This window comes from Dromaius novaehollandiae, chromosome 5, assembly GCF_036370855.1.
Source record: "Dromaius novaehollandiae isolate bDroNov1 chromosome 5, bDroNov1.hap1, whole genome shotgun sequence".
Classification (NCBI taxonomy): domain Eukaryota; kingdom Metazoa; phylum Chordata; class Aves; order Casuariiformes; family Dromaiidae; genus Dromaius; species Dromaius novaehollandiae.
This window is the reverse complement of record NC_088102.1, coordinates 56,356,873-56,376,072: the sequence shown is the minus strand read 5'-3', so window position 1 is coordinate 56,376,072 and position 19,200 is coordinate 56,356,873. Positions and strand designations below refer to the sequence as shown.

General features: G+C 36.5%; 2 long non-coding RNA genes across 2 annotated transcripts in view; one reads left to right on the top strand and one right to left on the bottom strand.

Moving 5' to 3' along the window:
- LOC135328507 (uncharacterized) overlaps positions 1–10,843 on the bottom strand; it is a 62,404-nt gene extending 51,561 nt beyond the window's left edge. Inside the window, exon 1 of the long non-coding RNA XR_010389457.1 lies at positions 10,549–10,843. This is a non-coding gene — a long non-coding RNA (uncharacterized LOC135328507). The remainder of the gene's footprint in view (positions 1–10,548) is intronic.
- On the top strand, positions 5,520–16,352 carry LOC135328508 (uncharacterized). The gene is made up of 2 exons (XR_010389458.1): positions 5,520–8,468; positions 10,260–16,352. It is a non-coding gene; the product is annotated as an uncharacterized LOC135328508 (long non-coding RNA).
- The last annotated feature ends 2,848 nt before the right edge of the window (positions 16,353–19,200 follow it).

The following is a 19,200-nucleotide window of genomic DNA, read 5'->3' as shown; positions in this document are numbered from 1 at the left end:
AGCTTTTGTATGATGCTGAACTCTTCTGCAACCTCAGCTTCTGCTAAAGAACCTCTATAGCATGCTGAGTATCACCATTCTCTCCAAATTGAATAGAGGCAGAGGACTATCAGAACCTACAAGGCTAATCTAAGACCCCACGTGATTAGATCCAACCTGAATTTTGAAAAAGCTCTGGATTAAAAAATAATGGTGCATAGTTCTCAAATTAATAGTCATATGAGGATTCAGTTCCACTGACCTCACTGTAACTGCTTATTTTTATATTAGTACGTTGACAGAATCAGGACCATTAGGTTCTAGCCAAAGACAAGAATATGGGAAAACAGTCATCCCTCCTGTGCTTCCCCTTTAGCATCTATTGTGTCTCATATGCAGACATTAATGAACTTCATCTTTTAAAATCTCTAGTGTGAAAGATACGTTTGGTAAATTAGAATGACCCCAAGGCTATACCTGCTATTGGCATCAGTTTAATAATCTTTGTGCACAGTATTTGATAAAGATCTTAGAAGCAGTGAAGATGCTTTTATGTTTCTTGATTTTGATCTTTTTTTTTTTTTTTTTTTTTTGCAGCGCTTATGCTCAGTCATTTTAAAGAACGTTTTCTGCATAGCTGCTTCTATGCATGTACATAAAATATTCTGCAGGAAACACAAAGAGCTGTTCTCCAACATAACAAGGTAGATCTAGAGATCTGCTCTGACCTGGATTTCATGAGCAAAACCTATGAGTAATAGAATGACAATTCATATAGATTTTATACATCATTAACCAATGATTTGTTATGATTTGTTATTCATACTATCACTGTATCTAAGCCAGGAAATAAAGATGCCATTTTGCTAGGTATGATACAAACAAAATAAGGAAGAGACTTCCTTTTCCTTATATAGCCTATACTGGGTTTACTGGAAACAGATGAATGAAACAGAACAAATGAAGGGAAAAACAGAGTGAAACACAGCTATTCAGCATGAATCTCAGTACACCAGGGGACTTCTCTTTTTGTATGTGCAACAGTGAAGAAGCTCACTGAATCACAAGTGATTTACAGTGATTTTATGTGAGATCAGAGTCAAAACCTTCCAAAATATGCATGCTGTTTAATTTCTAGGAGACTCTGGTAAAGAGGTAGTTCTGCATATAAAGTCTCAAATAATTCATACTTCATCTGAGATCAAAAGCAAAAATCCTAGTGGGCAGAAGCAACAAATCCAAGGTATAAGCTATACCATATCACAGTTTCTAGATAAAATTTTCACATCATTCTGTCCCTAAGATTTAGAGAGATCAAATTTAAAATCAACCAGAAAGGATGATTAAATTTCCTTTTGTTTGTTTTTGTTTTAACTTATCCAGAATCTATGCACATAATTCTTTCAAAATATGGGCTTAGTGCTTTTTAATCAATACTATTTTTCTTTTACGAGAAATCACAACTTTTTCCTTTATTTATAACCATAACTCTATAGTCTTGGCAAATCTTCTCCCCACCCCAAATTGATCAAAAATGTTGTACACCAGTCTAATGGGAAATATGCTCAGGATTCTGACCTACGAAATCACAGACTAGTATCCCTAATGACCACGCCGCTCTTCCTTCACTCGGTCACAAGTTGAATCTGGTTCAATGGCAAGGAATGTTTTTGTTTCCTGGCTAAGATGGTCTCTGCTGGGGACCACTGCTGTTACTACTGAGCCCTTTTACCTTCTGTCATCTTTGGCTAGGCCATGTAGCAGAGACCACATGACAGCCATTAATGCTGGGAAAAAAAACTGAAGAAAAACAATAGGCAGATGTGTCTGCTTTCAGGTATATAAAATTTTTCCTATTAGGTTTTTTTTTTTTTTTGATCATTCATGTTGTTAAATGTGTAAGTAGAACAGACAGAACTGTCCAAATCTTCCTCATGCCAGTGCTCCTAGGTACTACTCTGCAAGCTTAAGTTTTCTTCTAGCTGTGCTCCTGTTTGCCCCATGATTCTCATACTGTGTTCTGCAAGTTGCACAGCTGCAGCAGGATGATGAAGAATTACCTAGCAGGGATTATTCTGCAGCCCACTAGCAAAAGCATCCTGCAGGCAAGTAAAAGATTCATGTTTGTATGATCCCAGGACAACAGGAAAACTGAATTTAGACTTTCCGTGTTCTCCTTCAAAGAAGGATAGTATTAACCCTCTGTCTGAGTTTCTGAGAAAAACTGGTCAAACCTGAATGCTGAACTCAGTTTTTTGGTTCATATCAAACATGCTCAAGACCCTTAGGAGACCTAAAAAAAAAAAAGTGATTATTTGGAAATGATTCTGTAAGTCTTTAAACAGCAAATAGGCCCGCATGATGTTTGGTTCAGTTGAAGGAGTCATACCTTCCTGGCATGTAAACTTCAGGAACCTCAGCTAATGTTTGTGGTAGAAAGCATTATAGCCTCTCTGGCCTGCCCATTTAGATGCTTAAATTGTGCTTAGCTTGTATTTTGGACACTTGCATTTCATCCCATGTTTCTTAAGTCATTGATTTAGGAACACAGAACAGCAATTCAAAGATTGCCCTTATTTTCACAATTTTATGAAGTGAACAAGCTGACTTCAGGCCTTCGTGAAGAATCGTGCCAGATTGAGACCTAAGGAACATAAGCAAAGAAATGTTCTGAGGATGAAGCCTAGTGGAAGCATGTATATCAAATTGTTGGGAAGGAAGGAACATCAGATTTCTGAAGGGTTGATCCAACTCAGTGGAGTGAACCTGTGTGATCATCATCAAAAAAATACCCCCAAGCTGGATTGCACTGAAATTAATCTTTTTCTTCTGGTAGGATGATTATTGCTAGGCCTTTCCCAGGGAAAAGGAGCGTGTCTTCTTCCATATACAATAAGGGAAGTCACCTCTAGAGATGCAGTTTCTTCAGAAGAAGCTATGTTAGTATATCGAATGGCATAAGTATGTAAAAGGAAAATGCAGAATTCTCCCTTCTGCCAAGCAGAAAACAAAGAGGAAAGTTCATATGCTATTATGAAGTTTTTTGAATCTCTGTTATATTTGACCATTTCCTTACTTTCTTGGCCCTCACTCACTTTCTAAATTTCTCATTTAATAAAACCTAACAAAATAAACTGTATTTATTTTTATCCCTATAAAACCTAGGCCAATGTATTCCCAAATTTCTTGACAAATTAATAGTGAAGGATTTGCTATTTCCTAGAGAACAGTGTTCCAGCTTTTATTTTTAAATGATTCAAATTCTTACTAAACTGAAAGAGTTTTAAAAATGTTTCAGGCTCCTATTGTGTAAAGGGTGTTTTTAAAATGAAATAATACAACATAGGGACAGGTGCTCATGTCTGCAATGAAACGAAAACAGCAAGTTATAGAAAACTCTGTGAACCTTCTTACGGTTAAAGTCCTGTCTTCAGGTAATATGGAACTGCTGTTTGGAAAACCTGCTGAATTTTGCATCATTAAAAAAAAAAAAAAAAAAAAAAAAAAGTATGTTGGCACTTCAGTATAGTGTAAAGAATTTTTTCCCTCCTCTTTTCCTGTTCCTCTTGGGAATTGCCTACAGTGACCTCGGACTTTGTGAAATCTTGTCTTCATTAAAAAGAAATAAAAAGGGGGTAGGGGATGGAAGGTAGAAGAAAGAAATTTATCAAAACCATGAAACTTGCACCCCAGTACTCAGACCATTTCAAGTTTTATGTGCATACTTAGCTTTAAAGACTAAACTTCCTGCTGCCAGACTATGCAAAGCAAAGAAAGAAGGTGGCAAAGTAGATCACAACTTTCTGATCCTTTTTCCCAACCTCACCATATAGAGCCAAGGTTTAATTCAGTATGGTGTAAGAAAAGGTCTACCAATTGAGAAACCCAAAACAACCACTCACTCTTCTCTCTTTCCTGGATATGTCCCAGCCTACTCCTGCCCCCATTTTTTCAGCGTAGATTTAGCAGGTCTGGACAGTAGAGCAAGTATAGAAAGCAAACTGGTATCCCAGCTGCTCTCCAATGCATATTCTGTTTTATGGTGTCCTAAAATCTCAGCCAGATTATTTTTCCCTCCCGTGTTGTTTCTGTTTACAATACTAAGTGAACAAGTGATCACAATGGAGTGGGAGTCAGATCCTGAGACAGTACAACCCAGTCAGTACACAACTGAGCAATCAAAGCCAAGGAAGAATATGAATCTCCATACCTGATATCGTTTCAAATATTTCTCTGCTGATTTCGTTGCTGAGCATCCCGTGCTCATCAACTGATCAAGCCAGGAAATTTAATGTAAATTCTTTATAAGGTTACTTTAAAGTTAATAGGAATCTTGTTCACTGACGGCTTTTTTCAGACTTGGTCAGTTCTACAAAACTACTGTAGAAATCTGAAAATGAGTTTTGATTTAAACAGTTTCCTCTTTCCTCTTTCCCATCCTCTCACAAATACATGTGCAAAATAAAACTCCTAGAGTTCTTTCCCCTACCTTCTGACAGAGCTGGTGGTAAGTTTATCACATAGAGCTACATTTTCTAGTTCTGAATCATGCTACTAGGTTTTACAGTAACAGCTATAGTATCCCTTTCCCTCTTGCTGGAAGACATGCGAGATTGAAACATACTGGATTTGTGCCATTTCCAAGAATCTGACTAGATTTCAGCCTGTAATTTCTACTATAGTAAGTCTCTCCATATCAGTTGCCAAAGCTTCAGCATTTGCTTGCACGTTTCTCTTAAGCTGAAAATGAATCCTGATCATGCAGCATCACCTTAAAATGTTTCTGAGGTGTAGGAGGAATTCTAAGATCAGAAAATGAGCAAACCATGGAAAATGTCTTGAAGCCAAAATATGATGTATAGAATGACATAGTGACTGCATCATGATTTTTCTTTTCTGGTTAGAGCTGCCAGTGTTCACTTTCCTGGAGATTCAATATGTGGTAAATAGAGTAAAAATATACAGCTTCAGTGAATGATGCAAGTTTCTCTCAAGAATTAATCATTTGTGCTTTACTTTGAAATGAAAGAGGATTTGATTCAGAGTTGCAAGTAAAGGAAAATTCTTTCAGTCCTTGCTTTCAATACTTCTTCTAAACGGTCTACTTTCAATTCCTAGTCTGTAAGACGGAAGTCAGAGTTAATTTCTAGCTTCATGCTTAAGGCACTCTGAACACTAAGAGTGACACTCAACTTCTAGCCGCATTTTCCTGAATTTTTAGTGCAATACACTAACAAGAACAAACTACAAAAAGCAGGGTGCTATTTAAATGATTTGTGTAGACAACTACAGTACTGAATACCTAGGTCTTATCTGCTGATAAAAGCATTTCACTTGGAAAACTGCACATCTGGTATTATAAACTATTGTCCATCAAAGGACTTGCCATTGCGAACAATTCAAGAACCATCCATCCCTTGACAAACAGCAGGGTAACAATCACCCATGCCTTTAGGATGACGAGGCCAGACTCGTGTAACATGTCTCAGGGATGGCCGGGCACAATGTTCACGCTGAACTCAGCAGAATGATGATGCAGTTCAGCCTTTCAGCATGGTCCATGCTAGAGCCATATTACATATTCACTATGTATTTGGAGATATTTCAATTGCAGGTGAAATTTCACGCAAGTCAGTACAAAAGCTTTTATTTACTTCAGGGGAGTCAGAACTTTACCTACTCGGCCCAGTTTTCTCATTCTTACCTTCATTTGCTTTCATCACTAGCATTCACAGTGGGGTAAGTGTTGTTTGCATGCCTCACTTCCCCCCTCAACTAGGCTGTCTGCTGAATCAGTGGAACTCCAGATAGCAGAAGCACTGCTTGTAAAAACTGGATTTACCAAGGAAAGACTAGAGGGTTCATGGCTTAATATCTTAGAGGCAAACCAGGAAACATGTAACCGCTAGTCTGACCACAGAACGTTGGTAACGTATCAGTAGAAGCTGACATTGAATCTACTGATTTTTAACAATATTCTTTCATTTTTTTTTCTACATAATTTTGTTTTTTAGAACAAAACCACTGGAAGAAAAAAAAGACTAATACCAAGACTGGGATTTATCAAAGTTTTAAGGCTGCATATAAGCATCAGAGATATCATCTGAAGCACTTAAGAATCTATTGAATAATTGATATGCACAGTAATGACAAGCCACGTTACAAAAGAACAGGGAGGTAAATGAACATTGCCTACCTAAAACTAACCTTAAGAAGGAATCATGGCTGTTGCTGTAAGCAATACTAAACACTGGACATCCATTCTCTTGGGGTGAAATTGACTCCATATATTGGTATTGACATAATTCAGTGGTGGATTTTGATCTTTATACAATTGCCTAAACAATGAAAGACATTCTAAGAGATGCTCCAATGTAGAAGGGAGAGAAAAAAAAATTCTGTGAATGAGTGAATACTTCATAAACAAAATGTTCTTAGGTGGCAAAAGCAACATATGTTTAGAACACAATTCCAATGTCTCTATTCAGCGTAATCTTGGACTTAAGGAAGCAACTCTACTGAATGAAAATTTCAAGGTTTTTACATGAAGAAACTGCCACATACAAAGACAAAATCAAGCATTTTTGATCGTTTTCCTTTTTTTCATTCTTAGCAACCAATACCTCAAAAGTCAGGAGAATTTCATGACTCAGCAAGGGTCTCAGAATTTAGCATATCTAAAGCTCAGGCAAGCTGATACTTTATACAGACTACAGGAGAAATGGATAATTAGCAATACTTAGAGTGCTATGCTGGTGAGCTTTTTTAAAGAAGAAAATTAGTGCTTTGGTCCTAAAAACAAGGCAACAGTCTTTCAAAATCCCAACCTAAGCTGACACAAATATGATACATAGGAATACATGCATGATTACACTTCTCTCTGATTTTTGACTTCTGTTCTGGCTCTTTCCGCTTCTTTTCCTCCTCCTTTCTTGCCTTTCCATTTGCCACTCTCTTGTCTATAAAGTTTTTTTTGTCTTAAAGTCTCGTAATGGGGGTAAAAACCCAAGCACAATTCAAAGCGTGAATTTAGACACTGATCTCATACAGTCTTGGCCCTCAGCTAGCCATTCCAAATAACATGTAAACAGCTTTAGGAAAAGTAAAACAATGGCCTACAATATCATCTTGTGCTGAAGACCATTCAAGCTAAGTCAAGTCAGGAGGAGGACAAGGAGGAGGAGAGGAGAGGGAAGGAGGAGGAAAGCTGAGATGCAAAAATGGAGATAGGGAAAGCACGTATCAGGAACCCATGGATTGTAACACATTCTTTGGAAAATGAAAGAGGAAAAAAATTGAGGTCCCTTGCTAGTAGGACAACACAGCGCAGAAAACAATCTTGTAAAAAAACAGTATTTAAGCATGATGTACAAGTTCAGGCTTTACAAGCTGATTCAATTTTTACTTTTACCTGCAGCTGTATATTCAGTCTAGCAGGAACTTCATAGCCACTCCGGAATTTGGCATACCTTTTTATGTCCAAAGTTACATATACTGGCTCTTTGGCAACAAAGCCATCCTAAGGAGTTCTTGCCTTCCTAGCTAGCTGTTCTCTTTATCCCTTCTCCTCAGCCATCAAAACTGTTCATGGAGTTTGGCTGCAAGTCACTAGACTAAACACATTTTGGGTAAAAACAACCTCACTTAAAAACAAACAAACAAACAAACAAACAAAACTAAAAGAGATCTTTAAATCAAATCATTTAATCATTGATCTTGCTACATGAATGGCTTTCTGAACAGCTGTCTTGCCTGGACTCAGGGAAGGTGGAAAATTTTCAGCTGAAAGCAAGAACAAGTGGCTGAGGGATAGAGCATTCAGCCTCTTGAAACTCACATTTCTGCCAAACCTCTTGCACTGTGATGTTGCATCTAAGAATTAAACCTTCTTAGAGACAATCTTGTCTTGACAGAAAAGTAACTACACTAAATAAAATACCATTAGTAAACTTAAAATATTTTGTTGGTATTTAAGTAGTGAAATATAAGACACCCAATAAATTTTCATATCCAATACTCATTTTCATACATGCTGAAGACAAGCACTATAAAAAGTATGCATCTAAATCAAGAATTTTATCAATCTCTGAATTATTCATTCTTTTCTATCTCTTAAAAAAATTGTTTTTAAAAATGAAGATGACATTTTTCTTTTTTTTCTTCAAATATTTGTAAATAGAAGCTTGTTTCATACATCTAAACAAAATTTAGCCTGGCTATTGTAGATTAATGTTTTACCTCAGGGTTTTCTTAAAGATCACCATCATGAACTACACATTTGTATGTGCAGTATGGTATACAGAGTAGAGGAAGGCAGGCAAAAGAGGTCTTTCATATGATTCTTTAACAGTCGCCTCTTTTCTCTTCCTTAAAAATAATTAGAATACCTTGTCTACTGGGAAAAGCACTAATTGGACATATCTGCCATCACTGTGCCATGTCACAAAGTGAAAAATCCTCACTAATGGTTCCTGAAACGCCAGTCCCAGGTAGGTGGCATTAGATGATTCACAGAAGACAACCATCTCTGTAGATTAATTATTTTTATTTTGTTCAGACTTTGCCGGTTTATTTTGAACTAGTAATGGGGAAGTTAATAAATGTCATTCACTTCATTAAAAAACCGAAGTTCTTATCTGTTGTAAATAGTATTCAAAGTACATGTAGAGAGCAAAGTGCTGACCATAATACCCTCTCCTTAGAGTTATAAAGCACTATGAAATCAAGCTTAAAAATATTACATGGACATTTCAAGGAATTATACTGAACTATACTTTTCTGATAACAATAAAATACTTGAATATATAAAATAAAACAAAAACCCTTGACCCATATCTGAGGTGACTGTATTAAATATCCAGTCCATCAGCTAAAGTGGGCCATCACCCCTTTCAGACTGAGGACTGAGATAAAAATAGGCAGGAGAATCATTAGTTTGGCAAACCCACCCAGACTTAGACATTAAGCTACATGGGAAGACACATGCATACTCAGAAACAGCACTAACAGGATTTGGGGTTGAGGGAGAAGAACGCAGTCTTCTCTAGAAGGTACGTGCCTAGGTTAGCAGCAACTGCACAGAGATGTCAAGAATCTAATTGCTCCATTTAGACACCTCAATTAAATATTTAACCCCCTTTGCGAGCCATCTATAAATTCCTTCACTGACAACCAAACCAAACCAAAACAAAAAAACCAAAACAACCAGGCATGCATGAGATGGTATCTGATGATCATCCATTTTTTCCTTTAGTAGAAACAAGCAGTGAGATCCTGAATATAAGATAACTGTACTACCTAAAAGTCAAAAACAATTAAAAATAATAATCATTCATGGCTGATTCCTATTCCATTTTATTTTTTTGTTAATCAGAGGAGATAAGAGGAGCACAAGCTGGGATAACCCACTCTGGAATCAGGATAATGAATTAGCATGCCCCCTTCTGCTCAGTCTTCGATGCAGGTGCTATGGAAAGGGAGTGGCTATCACATGCTGAATTTTGATTATTCCAGAGTAATCACTATAGAATAGATTTGCCTCCCTATGCAAATTAGAACATTCCCCAAGCCTAATCCAACCCTGCTAGAAACAGAGAATTAAGGAAAATCTAATTGTTAGTTCTTAGCACATAGTCTTTTTCCTTGCTCTCTGTAAGGGGCTACCCTGTTAAATAACATCACAGCCTGCTAACCTTTTATCCTGTGCATCATAGCTGTGTCTAGTTGAAGGACCTCCTACTGATTGTGTATGTCGTGTATCCAGAAGGTTCCCAATTCCATTTAAAGTAAGACCTGAGTATCCATTGTTTTCCTTGGAAAGGAAACTCAGGTGCATGTGCCATATGGGAGCAGTGGCTTCCTGCTGCCAGGAGTTCAGACAGCCCCTGGACCCCCCACATCCAAAGCAATTAAGCCAGCCAAGGATCAGCCAAAGCTACACTCTCCATCCTGTTTTACCTACAATGCAGCAAGTCATTTCACACAGAAAAAGGTCGGACTTCAGATCCAAAGCATAGTCAGGGACTTCAATGAATCTTCAATTTATTTCCCCTTTAATCTTAACAATATTCCTCTTAAAAGATGAAGTTTAACCCTAAAGGGGTACATTTTACTATAAGCAAAATCCAAGATAAATCACTTCCAACACCAAGTGAGTGGCAAAACATTTCTAACTCTTATGACTAATGTAAATTCTTTCTCAAAGCAAGGGACACTTGAGGGAAATTTTCTCAGTTACATTAGTGTAAGTAAAGAGTAAATTCATTGTTTTCTTTTGCCAGAGACAGCATAATATCTGAGACTAAGCAGGACAACAGAAGTATCTTCTCACTTTAACTGCAATAATAGTTTGAAACTGTTTTTCTTCAGTCCTTGAATAAACTCCATGGAAGTTTTTCTGTCTGCTTGAAGTCCTCCCTTTGCACTGCAAACCCACTTACAATTCTAGTGTTCCATTTTGGCAAGGTGCTTTCATATACATAAAGTATTTGTAATGGATTTCAAAAATGGAAATGTAGAGCAATATCAGTAAGAAAAAGTATTATCTAATAGGAATAAACTTGTTCTTACCTCTTTTCTCAAGGTTGCCCTCATACCTTCTTAAATGCTCATCTTTGGATTCTAAAAGTAAGAGAAATAACTCTTTAAGGAAACAATAACAAAATGTGTCTACCATTTGATGAGCAAAATTTACCATAAACTAAAAAGAGGAAAAATAAGCTACACAGTGTTCTTATGGTGGATTTCTATTTTGCTTACTTCTAACTAAGAACTCAAGGAATCTGCTTTAGAGAAATCAAGTCTCTCAAAGGACTAGTGTTAAAATACTAAACCATGTAATACAAAAAGTAAAATAATTCAATAGAAAAACAAGGTACTTGCTGTATAACTTTAACAGCCTTAAGAAGAGAATTTTCGTACTGAAATTTTATCAGCTCTGCTTAACATCTCAGGAACTACAGATAGCCAGATTGCAAGGAATACACATTATTCAAGTTATAGCTATTAAATCACAAAAAAACAAAAATCTTCTTGCATCTGTGAGTGCAAACCTCACATGAACATGAGGTTAACAGTAATTAAATACTACTTTTGGGAAGAGTCTATATTTCACCATCTAATCACTAATACAAATCTCTATTAATACAAATATGGCACACAGTTTTTACTCTAATTTTGTTACCTTGAAGTTACCTGAATGAATCTAACCCTGTACCCTGTGGTAACTTCTAACTCTTAGAGGTGAAGTAATTAACTGCTTCTTTATCTTCTCTTCTGTGATTACTTCCCTTTATTCTTCTATAGCTTTGATAGCTTTATTTTATCCTAAGTTAGGCTAAAAGCTTTAGGAAGCGTAACTTGTAAAGAGTAAAACGTCTCATATGAACATCCTCCTTAGTCCCTTGGACTGTGTGCTTTTATGACACAACATATTGGTGCCACAGGCCACGATCAGAGGCCTACAAGTTTGGTGCTTCTTTTGTGAATTCTGGGCCTAACATATTGGTTTCACCTTCTCTTAGTAAAAAATAAAAGGTTAATTCCAGATTGTGATTTTACAGTACTGACACTTCCTTTATAGGTGGGGTATCATAAAACTCAGAAAAAGCTTGAATAGAACTACTTTGCATAGCAACAGAAGTTTGATCCTGCCACTCTTAAAGTAACTATGAAGATCCCTATGTGACTAAGATAGCAATAATTTCTTATCCTGCTGAAAAAAAAAGGCGAAAAGGCAAAAGGATGATAGCTCTTCTATTTCAGGTTTCTGATATAAGAATTGAAGGAAAACCTAGCTCATAATCTGTGTGTGAGGTCCAAGGTGAAAAACAATTTTTAGTATAACCTATGATGTTAATCCTGTTCTGGATGAAACAAGAAAAAATTGGATTTTACAACAGGAGGCTATCAACAGAGAGCTTAGAGCATAATATGGTGTATTCAAAGTTAAAGAGTATCTCCTTCAATAGTAAGAGACCAAGAACCATCAGCTGTTATCACACCTTTTTTTCTCCTACATGTTAGCAAGAACAATCACCGGAGCAAACTGCTAGCTTCCACTAACATCTCTCCCAGTCAGCTTTAAGCTCACTTCAGAGGCAGTATTTGGCTCAGTGGAGGGCTTCTTTTGTCCATGGACAAAATAAAGTAGATCCACACCTAACCTGTGTCCCAGGATCACTCTAAGAAAAACCTCCATAAATTTAATTAGACTTGCGAGGAATGAAATGAACAGATAAACAAAACAGAGGGCTAATTTTATATGGAGGCTGCATAAGATTAGATAGAAAAAAGATTAGGACAACAGAGACTTTTTTTGGGAAAGGCAGCAAGGATGAAAAACACGTACTGAATAACATTTCAAAGGTGTGTATATACAGGTGAAATAATAAATTATTTTTGCATATGTTGCTCTTACTCTGAAATTATACTCTGAAGTAAAAGCAAAGTAAAACTGAATATGAGGCAGAAAGAATAAGCTGGATTTGAAACATGTTTAACAGATTACCACCTCATCATTCTTTTGCCTTTTAGAGATATCTTAAAAAAAAAAAAAAAGTTTCTAAAAACTGGCTGTGAAGTGGTCTGAAATCATGTTCCTTGCTACTGTAACTCCCCATGTCCCCTAATCACAAACCAAATCAAACATGACAGCCACCTCCATTTCTCAGGTCTTCATGATTCTTCCTACCCCCAGAAGGCATTTAACAGTGTACAAAGGCAAGAAGGAAAACACATTTTGATGGGACTTCAGTATTTTTAGCCCTCAAGGCAAAATTAGGATTAGATACCTAGAAAATGGAATATATCACTAGAGCTGCCTTTGTATTTCTTCAGACTTCATAGATTTACTGACTGGATGCTGAAGACAAAGTTAATTTATCTTCCAGTTTTAAACTGACAGCCTGAAAGGGGTGGGGAGGGAAATCAAAGGAATTATAAGAATACTCTTAAGAGTATGACTCACGTTATAAAGCGAATGGGGGCTGAGCAGAGAACATTAAAATGGGCAAAAGCCTGATCCTATAAAGCTCCGAGTGCTCTCAGCTCTTGTTAGCTTCAACAAGAACTGAGGGGGCTCAGGCTCTGGAAGGCTTCATCAGTCATCTCCAAGATCTGGAGAACAAAGCAGTACTAAAACAAAAGTAAAACAGAGTAAGAAAAATCATTCATTCTCCGTAACAGATCTTCTTTAAAAAAAACAGATCTAAAATAATATTAAGTGTATATACTGGAAATTACTACTATCTATCAGCCTCTGGGTATCTCTTGACATGCTGATGACAAAAAAAAGGAAAAAAAAAAAAAAAAAAAAAAGCCAGCAAGCCTTTAGCTGTTTACAGATATCCCAAAGGTCTTGGAAATCTTCAGGTTCTTTTTCAAAATATAGGGTTTTTTGTAGTGTAAATTCACTGGGCATAATTTCCTACTGATTCTTCCTTATCTGTCATTCACTGAATGAACAGATAAATCAAACCTTATACCATTACTGCTGTCTATGTCAAATGGATCACTGGACCATTTGAAAAATCTTTCATTCAGACCTGATTTCCTTTTTTACTTTTTGAGACTTAGAGATATTACTATGTTTTACACACCTGAAGAAGTACCACTATTTAAGAAACAATCAAGTCTCATATTTCATCTATGGAACTAATTTGTGAGTGTCTTATCTCCATGAAGATGCAACTTCATGCTCTGATCAGGAATACTAAAACATTATTAGCAGCTTGAGATACCAATGAATTTTCTAAACTGTATATGCTCATTCCCTAGAGACAGAGGAGAATACTATGTTTTTTCTTATGGAATTCTATTCTATGAAAAGCAAATGCAACAGGCAGGATAATCTAAACACAGATTTGAATCAATTCTTCCACTTATCTTAAAAAAAGTAGGAATGCGTACACCTTTGGTAAATGTCTCAGTTTTTGATGGTGTGCTGGTTCATTTATAATTAAATGCAGCAGCGATCTGACAGCACATTCAGTTTAGAGTTGTAGGTGTTAATGTGATCAGAGAGGACAGCTACTAGCATCCAACTGATAATTCTGGAGAAAGTTGATAGCTTAAAAGTTGTTTTTATAGAAAGAAATTAGAATCCTTCACGGTTTCCAGAACAGCTGAAATATCTGTAAGAAATCCACCTCCACTACACTTAGACATGCTTGTATAGATCAGTAATATACAGGTCAGGAGGAAACACACCTCATACAGATTATCAGCTTCCTGAAGAGGAAACAGTGTAGGTGTTATGAGAGCAGAAAAGGTGACCAGTCCTGTATGTTGCTGGAATAGGGCATCTCATAGATCACCTACTTTCTCAGGGCCCGTCGGCTGGTATTACACTTGCGATGAAAGGTTTATTTGGTTTCCTTATGTATTCACTTAAAAAGCAAACAAACAAACAATTTTTCAATGAATTGTATACCAAGAGATACTAGATTTTAAATCTCTTGCCAACAGTTAGTTATATGTGACATTGGAGCTAATATAACTAACTGCACAATTCCAACAGCTGTGTACAAGCACACTAACACTGCAGATAAACAAGAGTTATGTCTTTGAAACTATTTTCCATACCATTCATGGAACATGCAAGATATTGACTGAATTCTGAAGTGATTCAGCATGGAGAGATATTTTTATTTCCTAAATAACATGGCAGGCGTGAACTACCACTGCATTTCCTGTTTTGTGGGGAAAATGGTAAATAAAAAGATCTGTTTACAGATGAGACTTCAGAAAGAAACTAATGCAGATCTAGAAAGTAGCAAGTGGAAGAGAGAGATGCTGAGAGTCTAGGTAACCCAATTATCACACCTTCTATGCCAAAACACCTCTTACAAGCATTACACATCGTTTTACGTTAACTGTTCAGTGCTGTTCTATAGAAATCAGTAGGGGTTATGATTTCTAGCAGTAGGAACAGTGTCCTCAATAGGAGGAGATGTGGGCTAGAAATGGAGACCCTACATGACCAAGATCACACGAAAGCAGATGAACAACCTTAAACAGGAGCTTTGTGATTAGCTGGATTTATGACTATTAGTACTGCATGTGACTGAAAGCACACAAAAATCCAAGTAACTGATTTTGTGTTTGGTCAGTTTTTTTCTTCAGTGTTCACATCTCTGTGGTTCCACAGTTTTGCATTGAAGTGTCAGGAGTGCTAGGATTATTCTACAGTAGACAGTTATTCACTGTTGGCCCAGTTCTACTGAGAATAAAATCAACCACGGCACATTCCCTTCAGCTTTAAGGAGAGAAAAACAGGAGCCACAGGAAAGCCATACTAGTAAAATAAGTGCCTGCATTACAACGTATGAAGCATGCTCATGTTCTGCTGAAACTGAAAGGAGTCAAGGACCATAAGACACTGTTTGCCTCAGTCTATCTGTTTGTAAATAGTTGCAATAGCTCTGAAGTATTCTGGAAAAAATAAAGCATGTAAAGAGTTTAATAATAGTGCTAACAATGCTCAGCTTTAATAAAAATCTCCTATTTCTACAATGCTTTAAAATGGAATTTGGTTCTTCTGGTTTCCTTTTTATACATTGCCATTTATAAGTTTGATGCAGTAGTTGCTTCTCCAGCTGGTATGATTGCTTGCAAGAATGAGTTACTCATGTTTGGATCCCGATATATGGAGAATTCTATCCTTTTTTCCACCCTAAACTCACTTTTTTCCTAGTGAAAGCAAAACTGCCCAACTTTTTTTTTTAAAAAAAACTAGTTTTTCTTAACTATATGGCAGCAACATGATGACTGTGAACAACCTTTAAACTACCTACATATATACACACGTCTTAAGCTAACCTCCTGGTGCTTTAAATTTAGTTTAATTTCATCCATAGAAAGGCTGATTATTGTAAGATTATTTTAAATTATAATATGCACTGCTGAAAATACTCGGTGTGTGTGCGTGCGCGCGCATGTGCGTTGGGATCGAGGACTGACAAAGAGAATCCCATTTCTCTCATCAGAAGAATACGGCCAGTGAGAAAGACGTAGCATGGTATGCTCTTGTCAGAGATCACACATAAACTGCCTAAAACACAGCTTATAATCCTCCCACAATGGGATATTTTTACTGTCCTTAATGAAGTTAGGCAGGTGTTTACAGCTATGATGTATGTCCGTCTAAAGTTGGAACTCAGCACAGACACAAAATAGCTATGCTTGACGCACTAGACCATGACATACTGTATGTACTGTAATTAAAATAAACTCTACTCCTGAATATTTTTTTTGATGAGGAAACAAGAAAAGCTCTGAAGATACATTCTGATTTGTGGAAAGCTGCAAACTATTCTGAGAAGTGTTAAAAAATATATATATTTGCAGAAAGAAATAAAATTATCTAAAACACCTTTTTAGCCTTGGCTCTTTCTTTGCCAGGTGATTTTTGGGGAGGAGGGAGGAAGGGAGTTTTCCATCTGTTGAGGTGTTAGAATTCTAAACACGTTCTTGAATTAATTTTGACTCTTTAAAATGTGAGATAAGTTCATATACTCTAAACCAATATATCATGTCAATCTTCAGTGCCTTTCTCAATGTCAGCCCACTCACTTCCGCCTCCTGCTTGCAGGCTCTGGAGGCTTCTTGCTCTAAAACTATGCTTCCTGTAAGAAATGAAGCATTCAAGTGGTATCAACAAATCATAGATACGTCTAATAAGGCAAACCTGAATAGTGTGAATGGAAACAGAGAGGCTAAGCTGTTTGTTCACTTTGTACTGATGTAGCTTTTTATTTAAATAATTGCAAACATTCAAAAATAACAAATAACACTTTCCTTAAAAACAAAACAAAAAAACCCCTACAATCTTTTGAAAAATGGAAAAGAAAATACTGTAAAGAAACATTAACTATGTTATAAAATAATACTAAAATAGATATGTTCTGCAATATCTTTTCCTGTATCCATTTCCAGCCTTTTCAAATCAGGTGCAGAAGTCTGTTTATAGAGATTGAGTGTATTAATATTTGCCAGATACTATAAACAGAAATATTTGAAATATATCATATCATCATCTTGTCAGAATGTAGGAACAAGTTTACTAAACCTAGGCTTACCTAGTCCAAAGTATTTTCAAATGAAGTAGCCAGCAGTGCCTTCCTGAAATAACTGAAGGTCAGCATCTGCAATTGCTTCTAAGTTATGCTTCCAGAAACCTAGAGACCTCCAGAATCAGGGAATTCTGTCTGGACTATCAAACTTAGTAGGCAATTCAGGATGCATAGCCCATAAGTTTGCCTAATCCCTTTACATTTTGGTCTTCATAACATCCTGTGGTAATGGGTTCTACAAATATAAATTGTGCAAAAAGTAATTTCTTCTATTACCTATAGAGTTATACACAAGCTAATCATTTCCTTGGACGCTTTCAGTTCAATTAGGAGAAAAAGTGCATATTGTTTCATTTTCTCTGCACTAGTTGGTATATTTGCATAGCCCTCTATCTTCTCCCCTACCTTTTGTCTCTTCTTCAAAATGCAAAACTATAATCTATTAAAATCCTTGCTCATATGAAAGATGTTCCATACTTTTGATAAATCTTTGCATTTTCTTTCTGGGTCTATGAGATCCTTTTTTGAAATAAAGCAAATAAAACTGCATGAAGTATTCAAAATTTAATTTACAAAATTGCACAACTTTACAGAAGAATTTATCCAACAATGTAAATTAGCTTCCCATTTTGCTTTCAGTTCCTCTTCTAATAATGCCTAGCTTTCTATTTGCTTTTTGACCAATCATGAATAATTTGCTGATATTTTTACACAAGTATTCATAAGTATTTCCAGCTGAAATCACCCATGCATTTGGAGGGCAGATAACACTTAGGGATCTAAACTATATGCACAGTTCTCAAATACAATGCATAAGAAAGATATGTGCACAAAAACCCTGGAAGTGAGCATTACTAGTCCCACTATCACACCTGAAGGCATCTAGCTAACATGCCAAAGTGTCAACTTAAACATTTAAATAGCTGAATATAAAAAGTTCTCTCTTGTGAATATTGGTCTCTCGCTTCTCTCCTTCCCACTTTTCTTTTGCCTTTTTTTTTTTTTAATTAAGCAAAGAGGGAAAAAAAAAAATCCCCAAAACCCTCATGCTCATTTCAGTGTGAGTGGATTGAATCTCTGATGCAACCAAAATCTTGGGAACACACCTAACTTTCAGGATGAGTCACATCACTGAAATCAATAGTAATTTGTAGGGGTAAAAAGGGTTAACATCCTGCTGCAGTAGGTACTGCCTTTCAGCTTTAACAGCAGAATGCATGGCACCTCAGCCACCTTTGCGGAATGGTCACGGGAAGGAACTTTCCACAGTAGGATCTGTGGATTCTTGAAACAGTGGAGATTTATCTTAACAGAAGATGCCCAAAGGTCAACCAGTTACATCCTGCTACCAAGAAAATCACATAGATTCCTTCTTATTTTGATCAAAATGAGACACTACCCTAAAATCACCGGAACTAATCATACAAGTTGGCCTAAACTTTTTTTCTCCCCCACAACCAAGCATCTACCTCTAAAATGTCAACTTACCATCTGTTTAATACAGCTTGTACCGATTGACAAGATTTGGCTCAGGGACCCATTCTGTCTTAACATTTTTTCCCCCCAATTGCAAGCACCATACAAAAAAATACCCTATTGTCTTGTCTTTAATGCATTTTGAATCAGGTTTAAAGTTACATACCAAAGCAAAACTATGCTTGACTGCCTCATCTCACTTTTTAACTCAGAGCAAGCAGACCATTATTTCAAGTTTCAAAATGTCACTGTCCTCGACTGGCACATACAAAATACAGGAAATCTGACGTAGTCCCTAGGGACTGGCTTGGATTCATGTTTAAAAGGGAACAATATGAAGTCCATAAAGAGGAGGAGTTGCTAGCCCTAATAACTACTAACCTGAAATAGAAGGGTGAAGGGGAAATACAAATCAGCAGAAACTCACAGAGTAACAGATCGTAACTAATAGCATTTCCAGAAACCTCTGAAAAATGTTAAATGCTATGTAGAATAGAGAAATGTACTTTCAGACATAAGTTTATTAATAGATGAGATTTTTTTCTTAACAAAAAGATCTGAGCACAGATGTGTGACCTAAATATGTAAGTTCAAAGAAAAGGGATTTGCTGTTCCCAAGGACTGCTGTTGCCCCAGGATTAAGTAAGATATGTAGATTTTGAAAGTGCTGTTA